This window comes from Momordica charantia, assembly GCF_013281855.1.
Source record: "Momordica charantia cultivar OHB3-1 chromosome 5 unlocalized genomic scaffold, Mcharantia_2.0 BLBB01000005.1, whole genome shotgun sequence".
Taxonomy (NCBI): domain Eukaryota; kingdom Viridiplantae; phylum Streptophyta; class Magnoliopsida; order Cucurbitales; family Cucurbitaceae; genus Momordica; species Momordica charantia.
Window position 1 is genome coordinate 10,192,859 of NW_028275163.1, and position 14,383 is coordinate 10,207,241.

General features: G+C 34.1%; 2 long non-coding RNA genes across 10 annotated transcripts; both read right to left on the bottom strand.

The window, feature by feature from the left end:
- Window positions 1-2,927: 2,927 nt before the first annotated feature.
- LOC111020129 (uncharacterized) lies at window positions 2,928-11,685 on the bottom strand. Of its 9 annotated transcripts, none has more exons than XR_015791034.1 (9): window positions 8,631-11,685; window positions 7,879-8,011; window positions 7,679-7,766; window positions 7,521-7,577; window positions 4,663-4,827; window positions 4,386-4,585; window positions 4,198-4,287; window positions 4,030-4,126; window positions 2,929-3,653 (listed from the first exon to the last, which is right to left on the bottom strand). It is a non-coding gene; the product is annotated as an uncharacterized LOC111020129 (long non-coding RNA). The 9 variants fall into 9 exon arrangements; XR_015791033.1 differs by having other exon boundaries at window positions 7,521-7,580; XR_015791029.1 differs by having other exon boundaries at window positions 2,928-3,653; window positions 4,663-7,577.
- Window positions 11,686-12,503: 818 nt separating this feature from the next.
- On the bottom strand, window positions 12,504-13,160 carry LOC148211279 (uncharacterized). Its single transcript, XR_015791035.1, has 2 exons — window positions 12,871-13,160; window positions 12,504-12,761 (listed from the first exon to the last, which is right to left on the bottom strand). It is a non-coding gene; the product is annotated as an uncharacterized LOC148211279 (long non-coding RNA).
- Window positions 13,161-14,383: the final 1,223 nt, after the last annotated feature.

A 14,383-nucleotide genomic window follows, 5' to 3' on the forward strand; every position in this document is an offset into this window, starting at 1 on the left:
AACCTAGTTGGGATGTACTCATATTGTAGTGATGCAATAATTCTCAAAACAAAATATAAATAAACAAATAATAAAAGCATCTATTATATTTTTTTGTCATTATTTTTTTGTAGTTTTGTTTAGATAGGTTTATATTAATAAAGTTAAAAATTATAAATTTAATTTTAAAAATAAAAAATATAATTTTTAAAAATAAGGCAACTTAAATTTGTAACATATGACATAATAAAATTTATAAGATTATAAAAAGAACAAAAAAAATGTACCAAAAATTATATAAAAACACATATTCTAGAATTTAAAAATAAAAAACTTAGTTTGGAAATTATTTAAATTTTAAAATTTAATAATTAAAAATATATTAATATACGGGCCGATCCAAGCCCGATCCAAAAGGCCGATCCAAACCCGATCCAACTTTGGCTCATCAACTTAGGCCCATGGATTGGGCTATGAGCCTAAGTTTGAGTGGTTGGGCCGGCCCAAGCCCAACCCAAACAATACTTGAGGCCCGTAGGGCTTGGGCCTGAGCCAAGCTTGGGCCATTACTTCTTTGGGCTGGGCCGGATGATGAGGCCGAACGTCATGGTATGTACTAGACCAAATATTGCTTATGTTGTTGGTGTTGTTAGTCGGTTTATGTCCAATCTAGGAAAACAACATTGGGAAGCAGTAAAATTGATCATGAAATATTTGCAGGGTACTTCCAGTTTGAAGCTCACTTTTGGAAATGGAAATCCAGTGCTTGTCAGTTACACTGATTCAAATATGGCATGAGATTTAGATAACCGAAAGTCTACTTCAAGATATTTGATGACATTTGCAGGTGGTGCAGTGTCATGGCAGTCAAGATTACAAAAGTGTGTTGCACTTTATACAACTAAGGCAGAATATATTGCAGCAGCAGAGGCGTGCAAGGAGATATTGTGGATGAAGCGATTTATATAGGAGCTCGGCTTTCAAGCAACAACAGTATGTGATATTCTGCAATAATCAAAGTGCTATTCATCTTTGTAAGAATTCAACATTTCATTCGAGAACGAAACATATTGATGTGAGGAATCACTGGATGAGAGATGCTCTCAATGATGGACTGTTTGAACTTGAGAAGATACGTACTGATCGTAATGGATCTGATACGTTGACAAAGAATCTACCGAGAGAAAAACTTAAGTTTTGTCGTTCCGTTGCTAGGATGACAATTTCTTTCACACAGTGAAAATGGGGAGATTTGTTGGATATTTTTCACATGTGTGAAAGCCCAACAACTTTAAGGCCCACATGGGCCATTATGTTTAGGGTTTATATATATATATATATATATATATATATATATATATATATATATATATATACAGCTCAATATAACAATTGAGGAGAGAGAGGAAAGAGTCTCTCCATGCAGATCGAGGAGAGAAAACATAAAAGAAAAAGAAAAAGAAATTCATTCTGTACAGTAACGTTTTTTGCATGATCCGAGGTCGATCCGTGGTCCGATCGAGGTGAAATTTTGACAGCATGTTTGTTTGCCGAGATTTATTGTCTCGAGATATTATTATTGTATGTCTCTAGTTGTTGCTAGGGAGGACCTTGGTGTACCTATTATTGATTATAGTGGAGATTTTGACTTCGGTCCGTGGTTTTTTACTCCTCACATTGAGGAGGTTTTTCCACGTTAAAATTGCTTGTGTCTTATGCTTGTTTGAATTATTATTTTTACTTGCTATTTCCTATTAGGTTCACACAAGAGGGGATAATTGGTCCATAAATTTAAGTGTTTATCCCAACAGAGACAAAGCAAGAATGAAAAAAAGGTTTGAAGCACAAACTTTTCAGTCTTGTTTTTGTGTAGGATGGGTACTAAGTTCGAGGTGGAGTGTTTTGATGGTAAAGGAGATTTCGGTCTCTGGAAAATCAAAATGATGGTCGTGTTAAGGCAACAGAAAGTTGACTACGTGCTAATAGATCCTAAGAAAATTTCAGCAAATGTCAACAAGGACAAAGATAATCTTAAAGAAATGGATAGGGTGGCCATAGCTTGATCATCCTCCACTTGACAGACAGTGTCATACACCAAATGCATAGTGAGGACACTACAAGTAAGCTTCGGAAATGTTAGAAACTACATATCAAGTAGCATCCATTTCAAATAAAATATTTATAAAATCTAGATTCTTTAGTTTTAAAATTGAAACTAATAAAAGTCAGGCTGGCTACTTTTTTTGCTAGAAGAAGAGCTGGTGATTGGTGGGAGTCGGTTCTAGTGAAACAACCAGGATTTGAAGAATCACTATAAGAAAGTTGAGTATTTTCAAAGGTCACAACCTTTGAAAAAGTATAAAATAAGCTTTCGATAAATCTTTTTTCGAAGGTTCACTCAGCCTTCAAAAAGTGTCGAAATAGATCCCATCAAAAAACCTTTTTTGAAAGTTTTCTTATATGTCCCATCAAAAAACCTTTTTTGAAAGTTTTGTTAACCCTCGAAAATTCATATTTTTCAAAGGTTCAGTTAGCCTTCAAAAATTTATATTTTTCAAAAGTTATAAGCGTTCGATAATTCTTAAATTAGTTGTCAATAATTAGTTAATTTAAATTACTTTTTTCGAAGGTTTTCATTATTTTCCAAGGATCATAATCTTATCTCCAACCATCTTTAAACCTTCAAAAAAAGTTCTTTATTGACAATTGTAAATCCTTCAAAAAAAAATCAAATAGAATAATAGCATTTGAAATTAATATTAATTTAATATTATTTGTTTGGAAAAATGAAATTACTTTTCCTAGTTAAAATTTATAATTTCAAAACTATATTCAACAGAAGTAAAATATTATTTACTATAACCAATAGTTACTGCAAAAACAATCAACAAGTAGTCACGATATTTCTAAAACTAATCCAAATAATACAAATACTTCAAATACCTAAAACAAAAAAATTTTCTAACCCCTACATTATGATGTTTTTCGCATCATCTAAACCATCATTGCTTGAAATCGATGCTCAAAACGATTTTCAAATTCAATAATTTGATCTTTGAGTCCTTGTACCTCAATTTTTCTTTACCGTTCAAATTCTTGAAAACGTTGTTCTGACTCGTTAAGGCGTCGCTCAAAATCATGAACTTTGAAAGATGATCTAAACAACTTAGAAGGAGTAACACCAACTCCATAACCTCGAACACACCCATGTTTCTCTAGTCCAAAGACTTGCACAAAAATCTCGTCATTGTTCATGTCAAGTGTACTATCAGTCACTTAAGAGGCATATGATTTGAGTTCTGACTAAAGATATAAATAAAAAGTTTAAAGACGAAAATAAGACATTTACTAGTAACATGAAAGTAATACCGAGTAAAAATTGCAAAACAAATATCAAAGAAGATCATCTCAAATATTGCTCAAGAAATATCAAATTGCAACGAATGGTTTGCAAGAGATTTCAAATTGGTTTTAAACATTTAAAAGATATCAAGAACACAAAAGATAACACAAGGATCAAATCAAGGAGGGCCCCCCTTAAATTAGATCTCACTCTAACCTCCAAAGATAAAACTAGCGTTGCACCCCTTGTTGCCACCCAAGCCTAACACATTCATTCAATCCACCATCATTCGCATCAACCCTGTCATTCTATCTGATTTCTCGGGACGACCCTGAAATTAATTATTTATTATTCCTCTTTACTTTACTTAACAGTAACACACATATGGTTGTTATTACTATCCTCCTACTATGCTTCCACTCCCAATTATTTCATTATCACTTCACACCTCACTTCTAAGTTGTACCACACAAACAAATAACTCTAACTTTAATGCACAATACACCATATTTAACACAGTCCCACAATGCACCACATCTACTCAAATCCAAAAATCAAGTTTAGAAGGCAAGCAGCAGAATATGAGCCGAATATACAATTATAACTCAACATTAATCATCTTTTACCAAAAAACCAGGTTAACTAATTGCTACACAAGACAAGAATCATTTTAACTTATGAAATATAAACTCATATAATGTACTTACCAATTTTTCTTATGTAGTTTCATTCACCATCATCCCATCGTTTCTCAAATGAGTTATCTCCCAAATTCTTATGCATGTTCATTATTAGTGTCACAACCTATTTAAATGAAAAATACATATTAGATGATTGTACTAGATTAAAAGAAGTTTATGTGATTATTCATTTACCTCTTTATTAACCCTTTGTTGTATACTTTGTGAACCGCATGTGTGATATACGTTCAATTTAGAACGGTTCACTTTGTTCCTTTCACACATCTACTACATTTCAAAAATAAAAAATGAAAATGATTACCATTTAAAGAGATAAACATATTTTTGTTATATGTACAAGAAAACAAGTTTTAGAATATAACTTGATATTCAGTTGCTTCCACAAGTTTGCAAGATATTCTGCATCTTCTCTTGTAATTTCTTGTGGAAAATTAGTCAAAGCTTGTGCAATTGTATCGTATTTGTACAACCATTTTTTCTTCAAGCTATCTCTCCAATTATTATAAGATCGATTAAGTTGATGTAAAACAGAAGTCTCATGGCTTTCGACTTTAAATCGCTCCTACGTGGAAAAAAACAATGGCAATTAAAGCAAGTAATAAGTAAATAAAATAAATATTAAGTTTTTATATCACATACTAATGTAAGCTCAAATAGTTTTCTTTTTCTTGTCAGGTCAATATCTCTCCAACTTTTCACTTGTAGAGGTGTAAAGTTGACTTGTTGAGCCAAATAGTGCATTGGCTTTTGAAAATATCAGCATTATCTCCAATTGGTCTTTTGTTCCTCCATGATACTTCAAATCTAATTTCATGAGGTCGATACACTATAAGAGAGACTTATAGATAGCATGAATGAGTAATGGTTGTAAAAAGATATCAATGTCATTACCAGCACCTTTAGGTCCAGGAATGAGTAATGATAGTATGAAATAAGGCTCTTTCATACACATCTATGGTGGCAAATTATACGGAGTAAGAATGACAGGCTATACACTATAATAGAGACTCATATTTCCAAATGGATTAAATCCATCACTGGCCAAACCAAGTCAAACATTCCGAGGCTCTGTAGCAAATAAACTATATGATTCATCAAGTGTTTTTCAGGCTATAAAATCAGCAGGATGCTTAAAAACTCCATCATCTACCTGTCCACTAAAATGTCATGTCATACTTGATGTTGTCTTTCTTGACATATATAATATTTTTAATCTTGGAGTTAGAGGAAAATATCTCAAAATCTTTTGTGGAACCTTCTTCTTGTTTTTTAATAAGAACTTTTGAACCTTCTTCTTCTTAGAGGTTTTTTCTAGCTTCTATCTAAGATTCTTCACAAACTGAACATTGATCTGCCTGCGACAGATCAAGAAATTGAATTTCAATTATTTGTGGAAACATATAAATTGGTAGAACCATTGATAAAAGAAAGAGATGTTGTATATGAATCACTCACATATTCTTCTGAATTATCCTTGCAAACAATAACGATCCTTCCCCATATGGAGTTCGGAACCCAAAGGCAATCGTTGAGTGAACTGTATCTTGCATTTTCCTTCTAATATAGCATGCAATTGTTCAAGCATGCATCTTTCTTAGAGTACATAAGTCCTAGGTCCCTAATGATCTTTCTTGTCTCATAGTAATTATTAGGTAGATTAGTGCCTCATGGAAATACATCTTTTAATAAGTTGAGTAATAAAGTAAATGATTTATTACTCCAATTTCCAAGACACTTTAGGTGAAACAATTTCATAATGAAAGACAACTTATAATATCTCTTACACCCAGGATAAAGTTTCTTTTCTGCATCATTTAACAACCTATAAAACTTAGAAGCTTCTTCATTTGTTCTTCATTATAACTATATTTACTTGATTCTCCTTTCTCGGTCCAATTATTGGTGTTAAAAACACCAAAGTGATTCTCTAATATCTAAAAAATATCTTCTTCACCAGAGCCATTATCATTTTCTCCTAATCCTTATGATAAATTTTCTTCACCATGCGTTGTCCATCGAGTGTAACTTAGAACTATCCCAAACATTAACAAATCTGCTTCAACATCCTCACGAGTTTTAAGTATTGCATTATTGCATCTCTTACATGGACAAGAAATCTAATTGGATGTCGTATGCATAAATGCAAAATCTGTAAAGCTTCTTACTTCATTTCTATATTCTTGCAATGCTCGATTTCCAATTTCCATCCAACTTTTATCCATGTTATACAATGAGCTTGTGATAAGAATAATGTGACACGCTTCTATGTTAAAGTAAACGACTACCTAGAAAACAAAAATAGATCTTAAGCTAAAAAATAAATTAAGTAAATAGAAATTAATATCACACAAAACATAGCATAAAAAGAGCTAACTCAGCTATTCAGTGACAAGACCAAAAAGAGATCAAACATCTTAGGATTTCACTCATTCTTATCAAAAGCATTGAAATTGAAATCCATTGATTTGAGACAGCCTTGAAATTTCAACTTAGCTCCTATGTCTTTAATAATTTCACTATTGTACCTATAATTTGCTCAAGGATAATTTCCAAATCTAAGAGGTAAGTGATTAAAAAAAATCAAATTTACGTAACCCTTAAAATAAGGTTACCCTCAGTATTAGCTCTAGTAAAGAATAATATATATATATACTCACAAATGAGACAAAATGAAACAAATGAGAGCATAAAAGCGTATATAATGAAACTTTATGTAGGATTGCTTTATAGTGAAGCCAGTTTCATGTTCAGTTGGTAGAATGAGAATTATGATCTCATATTACTTAAACCAAATACATAAAAATTCCAAAATCAGATCAGTCAAAATGGCTACAAGTACAATAACAATACACAAACACTTTATTGATACAAAGAGAAGTGAACTAATTTCGAAGACTTTTTCATTCAAAAGCATTCAAAATCTGGTGGCTATTTCTATTCAAATGTTAATGTTCCTCAACCCCCGATACCTACTTGTTCTTCCAAACAAAGCTTTCAAATTAATGCCAGTGTTCATACTAGAATTGCAACCCACAACAAAGAGAGGGAGAGAGAGGGAACAAATACAAGAAGTTATCTCAAGCTTTTCAATTTTGTATGTGATTTGAATGAGATCTCTATTGACAATTTATCCTCAAAAAGATCTATTTGTTGTAGTTGTAGCAAAAATCCCTAGATACAAGAGGAAAGGAAACAAAATTCCATCAACAAAGAGCACACACAGGAAAATGAAAACAATGCATTTCATTTCAGAATCAAGTACTAGAACCTTTTATTTTTCTTTAATGTTAATGAGCCTATACATTATGGGTTCGTTCTGGCCTTACAATGCGACTAACAATTTTGAACACTAACCTTCTAGGTTTAACAAAAAACAACTGCATTAAACTTTCTAATTAAGAAGCTCGAAGTATAGAGTACTCCGCCAAAACAACATTACAGCAGCCAAGTAACAAAGAAATTAATTGAAAATATATAACATAGTGATCATATCTCACTTGTAGTGGGAACTTCTATTGTTTAATTTTATCTCTGTTAAACTTCAAGGCATGAATCTTCTGTCAAGAATATAGCGATCATTGAAATTTAAGTACCAACCGGAAGAGTTAGATTGAAGATAAATTCGATCATGGTTGATATGGAGAGAATTTCGTACCTCAAAATATAAAAGCACAAAATAGTTTGATGGTTCAGCTTGGATAGATATTCTCAGCTTTTGTTCAATGGTTTCGCATCAATTTTTGCTAAAAATCGACCCAAACAGACCGGCTTACACATCATATAACACAGTTGCATCTTATAGATATTAAATCATAAATCAACCCAAAAGCTTAAGACTAGAGAAAGCAAACATACGTATTTTCAGGAGACAACTCTGGCAGTTCCTCATCCCTAGTATTTTCAGTCAACTCATCTTGATTAGCCTCCTGTTTTGCCTTATTAGCAATTTCTTTCAGCTGCCCAATCACCGATAGAAAATGGGAGTGGTCTGCAAAAAACTCGATTGTTAGACCATACCCAAACCAAAAGTAGGTATTTCACAATCAAAAGAATCTTTGTGATCTAAGCAATTAAAAATGTTGTGCATAGAATCACTAAGTATCACTTTTTCTACCATACTACTCTCATTCTCATTTACTTCATGTACTACTTTGTTACTAATGGGAATATAAACTTCATGCATGGTTTCACACAACATGTCTTCTTCTTTCTCACCACACTGTTCCTCAATAATAGGTAAGATGTCATGCAACAACTTGTAATCTATGGGATTAGGAATTTCATGTTTAGATTCACAAGTTATTTTATATTCAACTAAACCACTTACCTTTTCAACAATAGGCATAGAATCATGTAATACTTTGCAATCTAATGAAATAGGATCAACATGCATATTATCACAAAGCATCTCATCAATCATCTTACTTTCTTCCTTATCAATAGAATTTAAGTCATGCAATACTTCTCTAGTACTAGTAGTAGGCATTCCATACATAGTTTCACAAAGTATATCATGCTCATTAATTTCTACCATTGGGACTAAAGTAGGTACACTAACCTTTCCAAAATTTGGAATTACACGAGGAATAGGTTTAGGGTCAACATACCTCGATGATTCTCTTTGATGCCTTCTCTCGACTCTTTTGGCAAGGTGCAACATTTCTTCCAACCTAGTACAAGGTCGAATTTCTTCTTTTTCCACAATCACCTTGGCAATCTCTCCATTGAGTCCATTGAAGAATCGATCCATGTTGGTTTCCTCATCTTCATATATGTTAAGCTCCTCAAGCAATGAGCACATCTCGTCGTAGTAAGCTTCAACACTTTTGTCCCTTTGTCTCAAGTTTTTCAACTTGACTAATGACTTAGGAACAAATTATCTCCTCATTAATGGCTTGAGTTCTCTCCATGAGGTGATTCGACTTTCTAGATTCTTTTTCCTATTAAAAAACAAAGCATCCCACCATGTTATAGCATAATCTTTAAAACAAGTAGTAATAAGATTTTTCTTGATGCTTTTACTCCAATGGTGTTTTGCAAAGATGCTCTCGATTTGGTCCTCCCAATGAAGATATTCTTGTTGCTTTGTACTTCCATGGAACTTAGGAAGTTTAGGAGTTGTGTGTCCAAGGTAGCCACTAGTATGGTGATCTTCACTCATTTGATGAGTTACATTAAAGATATGGTTATTATAATTCTCGCATCGTGGACTTGTTCCTTCTCCTTGAGGTTTGTGAGATTTTCTTTGTTGCTCCATAACTACACAAGTAAAGGTTAGTATAAACAAGGAAAAATTATTCTTACTCCCTTACTTAACCTCTCGGCTTCTCTCCTTTGGTAGGGTGGATATTGGTGTGGATACCTTTTGGAGATGCTCACTTGAATGCTCATGGCGAATCGGTCTTAGAACAAGTGAGTATAAGTCTACAAGCAACTTGCAAAAATATCCTTCTTTTTTTTTTTTTTTTACTAGGGATCAATGGTATAGAAGACACCAAAGACAAGACTAAAAAGAATACCAAATGATAGTTATAAATGATTCTAAATGATATTATGAAGTATAAGGCTAGATATAAACAAGATGGATAAAGACAACCTTAAGTCTAATGCTCTTGGTTCAAAAGACTCAACTACAATATGCAAATTGAAGTTAAAGTTAAAAAAAGAAAGAAATATGAAAACAAAATCAATGAAATAAAAAATAAACTAAAAAGATGTACAAAATCATATTTGTAGTGCAAACACACACAAAAGTAAAATTACCAACAAAACAGTGGACTTTGCGGTAAATGGGGTAGCTTTGGGCGAGGGGTGTGTGATGTATACAATTTGGATGGGGCTCCAACCAGTGGTAAATGTTAGCACAACAAGTGTACTTAGAGTGTATAGGCTGCCAAAAGGTTTGGATTTCGTTGGAGAGGGCTGCTCTCTCAGAGAAAATTCTGGGGTTGCACAATGGACTCTTTCGGGTGGTCCAGTGGAGGTGGCGGCTGTCCTCCTTCTTTTGGGCTCTCCAATTAGGTCAAAGTAATCCAACAATAATTTTAAATCAATGTATAATTAGTGTTAGAATTATTTGTCAAAATGAAATACATTTGGACAAGATTTGATAGTCCAAATAATTTTTCCAAAAAACGTCTAGCTTCAAATATGGAAAGTTTTTTGCTTGGACACCTTCTCTTCTTTGGTCGATAACTTCGGCTACAGACCTTTGTTGGCGACAATCTATATGTTCCTGGAAAGCTCTTTCAAAGACCTTTAATTTAGTACTTGATTTGACTATATTCAGTAAAAAAGTTGGCAAGATATCAATCGTTGAAGTTGGGACACTGTTTCTTCGGCGGCTGCAAGATTTCCAAAATGTGCAGTGTTTTCAAAAAAGCGATAACTTTGAAACCACTTATCGAAAATTATCGATTCTGTACTCTATGAAAAGCTAACACATAGATCTTTAGAATGGCACTGGTTTCACTCAATTTGGACTCTGAGCAAAAAGTTATGGATTTTTAAAGTTGGCGCTGGTTTTGTGCTCTCTGCAGGTTTCTCTCAATTTCTGGGGTTCCAAGAAAAGTTGATAACTTTGGCTATAGGGCTCGGATTAAAGTGAGACTTGGTTTGTTGGAAAACTTTTCAGGTGCAGAACACAAACAAACAAGTTTTGGACACTTTAAAGAAATTTTCAAAATAAAAAATTCTCTTGCAAGATAGATAGATGGAATGGCACGCGGAAGACAAGAACAATGGAATTTTTTTGTAAGATTTTTGAATAAAGGAATGTAAAGACAATGACAAGAATTTAAAGACAGAAAATAAACATATATCTCGGTCTAAAGCCTAAGCTCTGATACCAAATAATACGCGACAACCCAAGCGTATTGAGCTACTCGATCCACAAGTCACTTGAATCCAATCGTAGAGATGGTTCAACCCGAAAGGTCAAGGTTAGAGGGATTATCTTTGCAGTCGTTACCTTGAGCAGATTGAATACTCACTATGCTCAAGGCCGAAAACACTCCACGAGTTTGATGACCAATCAAACAAGCATGCTCTGAGGGTTAAAACACGAAAAGTCTAAGGTGTTTTACAATGAGGGGGTACCAGCCTATTTATAGGCTAAGGCTCATGACCTTTTAAGGAAAATAACAAAATTAAAAAGAAAATTAAAAATGATAAATTCTTAAAATGTAAAAAACTTGCCTAAATTTGAATTTTAAAAATGATAAATAAAACAAATAAATCAAAGATAAAATCCTAAACAAATCCACTAAAAATAATCCGAAATCTTTTTCTTAAAAGATATGGAATGGGTGGCAAAGCAAGTTGGGGGCACCCATGAAGGGTGGCAACATCAAGTGGTGGGAGCCCATGGAGTTGTGGTGCGCACGCAAGGAAGTTGGCGTTGGGCGAAGGCGGCATTGACATGGTGTGTGTGGTGTCACAATCGCACTTTCCAAAGAACTCACGAAGCGATTGTGCGGCACTTGCTCTTGCCCACGAGCAAATCAGCCAACGAGAATCAGATAGTCGGCGGCACCACGGCTATATATCGCAACCTCCACCCCCGTTCTCTAGAAAACGGGGTTAGAGAAAAAAGATTTGGAAAACGTTTGAAGACATTTTGGAAAACTTGTTGTATGCTTGAATGCGGACAGGGGCGCCGGGGACGTGCGGCAAGATCATTCGACGTGGGCGGCAGGCAGCGCTGGCATCAGGCGTACACGTGTGCTGGTGGGGGCACTTGCCTATTATAAGGTTAGCACGGTAGGGGCGCACAGGCACTGGCATGGCTAGGGCACGCGTGGGCGCTGTCAATAGGTGAGGGCGCGGGCGAAGGCGTGCTCGGACTGGACGCTGGCGGGCGCGCGTGAGACAGTGTCTTGTGAGGTTAGTCCACCGCTGGTGGCGTAGTCATGCGGCAGAGATGCGCGTGCGGTGGGGCATGCGCCTCCTGCGTCTGGTTAGGCGTGCAAGGGCACGAATGTGTGCGGAGCGTAGGCGCGCCCGCGAAGGGCGTATCCATGCGAGGTTTGTATGCGCTTGTTGCGTTTGAGTGTGCGGTGATGCTCTCATCTTGGCTCAACTTAGTTCCAATGACTTGAAGCCAATTATGATCACATCAAGCAGTCTCAGTGACATCTTGCCTAATAACATATAATTTTAAAGTACCAAAAATAGATAAACCTCTTTATCAAGTACTCCTGAAAGGCAAGTAAATCTCTGAATTAAGTTATTATGAATTCACATTATTACAAACTGAGAATGAAGGTCAAAGTCTTTACAATGTCCGTTTAAACTAAAATACAAGTCTACCCAACAAGCCCATATATCATTTAAATTAAGCATCTCTAATTCCATTCACAAGCACAAGTCATGATCATTAAGCTGCAATACCAAACTAGTTTATATCTAGATTATGGTAATACACTTATTTGACTCATAATGACTGAAACAAAATAAAAAATAGGGGAAAGATCATAATATAATGGAAAGTTTATCCATAAAAGGCTATTAGTGTTGGAAACTGATATTGTGAATAGAAATTAACATTTGTGTTGAATCTATTGATGATAGAGCATGGAGAGGCTGTCCCTACTTGCCAGATTGTGGGAATTGCGATGGCAATCTACTCACAAGAATGGTTTGCACCAAGTTAAAGATTGTATCTCCCGAATACTTCACATTCTCCAGCAATTAAATATCCCCAATAAGGGCGAAAGCTCGAACCATAATTCGTTGGACTAATTTTGAGTGGTACAACATAAGAGTAAATGAAAAAAAACGATAATAGACGAAGAATATGGATGCAAATTCGTTGGACTAAGTTCGATTAAGAGCGAATAGACAAACCTTCTGCTCCTCAGCGCGAGCAAAAGAGAGAGAAATGTTTCTCAACCAAACAGGAATGAATCGTAGAGAACGATTTCCATGATCCAACAACGATTTCCATAAAACTTCCGGTTGAATCCAAATTAGAACAAGCAAGAAGAACGAACAATTTCCATAAACCACCAGCGATCATCCATAAAATTTTCAAAAACCAAACGAACAGTGGCGGCTGGACGGGATGATGTAGGGTGCGGTGGCTCAACGGCAAATGCAACAGAAAGTACGAATTAGGTCTGGGTTTACGTTTCAGTCTGTTGAAACGTAACTTATTTAATTAAAGTAAATGATATTATTCTTAATAATAATATAATATTATAGATCTTATTTGACGGTTTTCAATAACCTTCAATAAAAGCTTATCTTTTTCGAAAGTTTTAAAAACCTTCGATTAAAATCTAAATAAATAATTTGGAATAAATTTTTAAATATGTTTTCAATATTGTTCTAAGGTTTTTGTTACCTTCGATAAAAAGAAATTAATAAAAATATTTTATAAAGGTTTTCAAAACACAATTTCCAAAGGTTTGTGAAACTTATTGATAAATGTGTATCTTTTTCAACGGTTTTAAATAATTTTTTATAAAAGGTTGCATAATTTTCAAAGGTTGTTTAAAATGATAAATGTGTATCTTTTTCAACGGTTTTAAATAATTTTTTATAAAAGGTTGCATAATTTTCAAAGGTTGTTTAAATATTTGTTAATAAATGTATTGTTTTTCAAATGTTTTGAATAACCTTTGATGAAATAATAATTTTCGAATGTCTTCAATATACTTTTGGTAAAAGATAAAACAATTTCTAAAGGTTTGTAAATTTGTTGATAAATGTGTATCTTTTTCTAAGGTTTTTAATAACCTTTGATAATAAAAGGCACAATTTTCGAATGTTTTCTAAAAACCTTTGATAAAAAATCATATATTTTTCAAATACTTTAAAACTTGTTGATAAATGTACTGTTTTTCAAAGGGTTTCAATAACCTTCGATAATAGTTGGTCATAGTTGGTCGAAACAGCTCAACTTTGTTGTAGTGCAAATTCACCTTTCTTCATACACCAATTATCAAAGCAAACATCTTCTCCCTTCAAGTTATTGTGCTCTCAAATTTGGTTCTCTCCACACAAAAATTTGTCCATATTTATTTGTGACAGATACATTAGAGTCTAGCTTTTTTAGCTATTACTTTAGTGCGAAATTTGTAAATCTACCTTAGCGAGGTATTTTATTTTTATTGCTTATTTCATATTTTGGGTTTTGTATTAAGGTGTGGGCACACGTTGTGAGAAAACACAATTGGTTGGATCCTAAACCAGTAAAAATGATCGTGGGTTTCTCTTTAGCCTAGGACACAAAAAGGGTCGATCGGTTTGGTTCTCACCTGCAAGAGAGTCGTTGCAGTAAAATACCTAAGAAATGAAGTAGAGATTACCGAACCACTATAAAAATTCATGGTGTCATCTCTCTGTCTACCCTTTA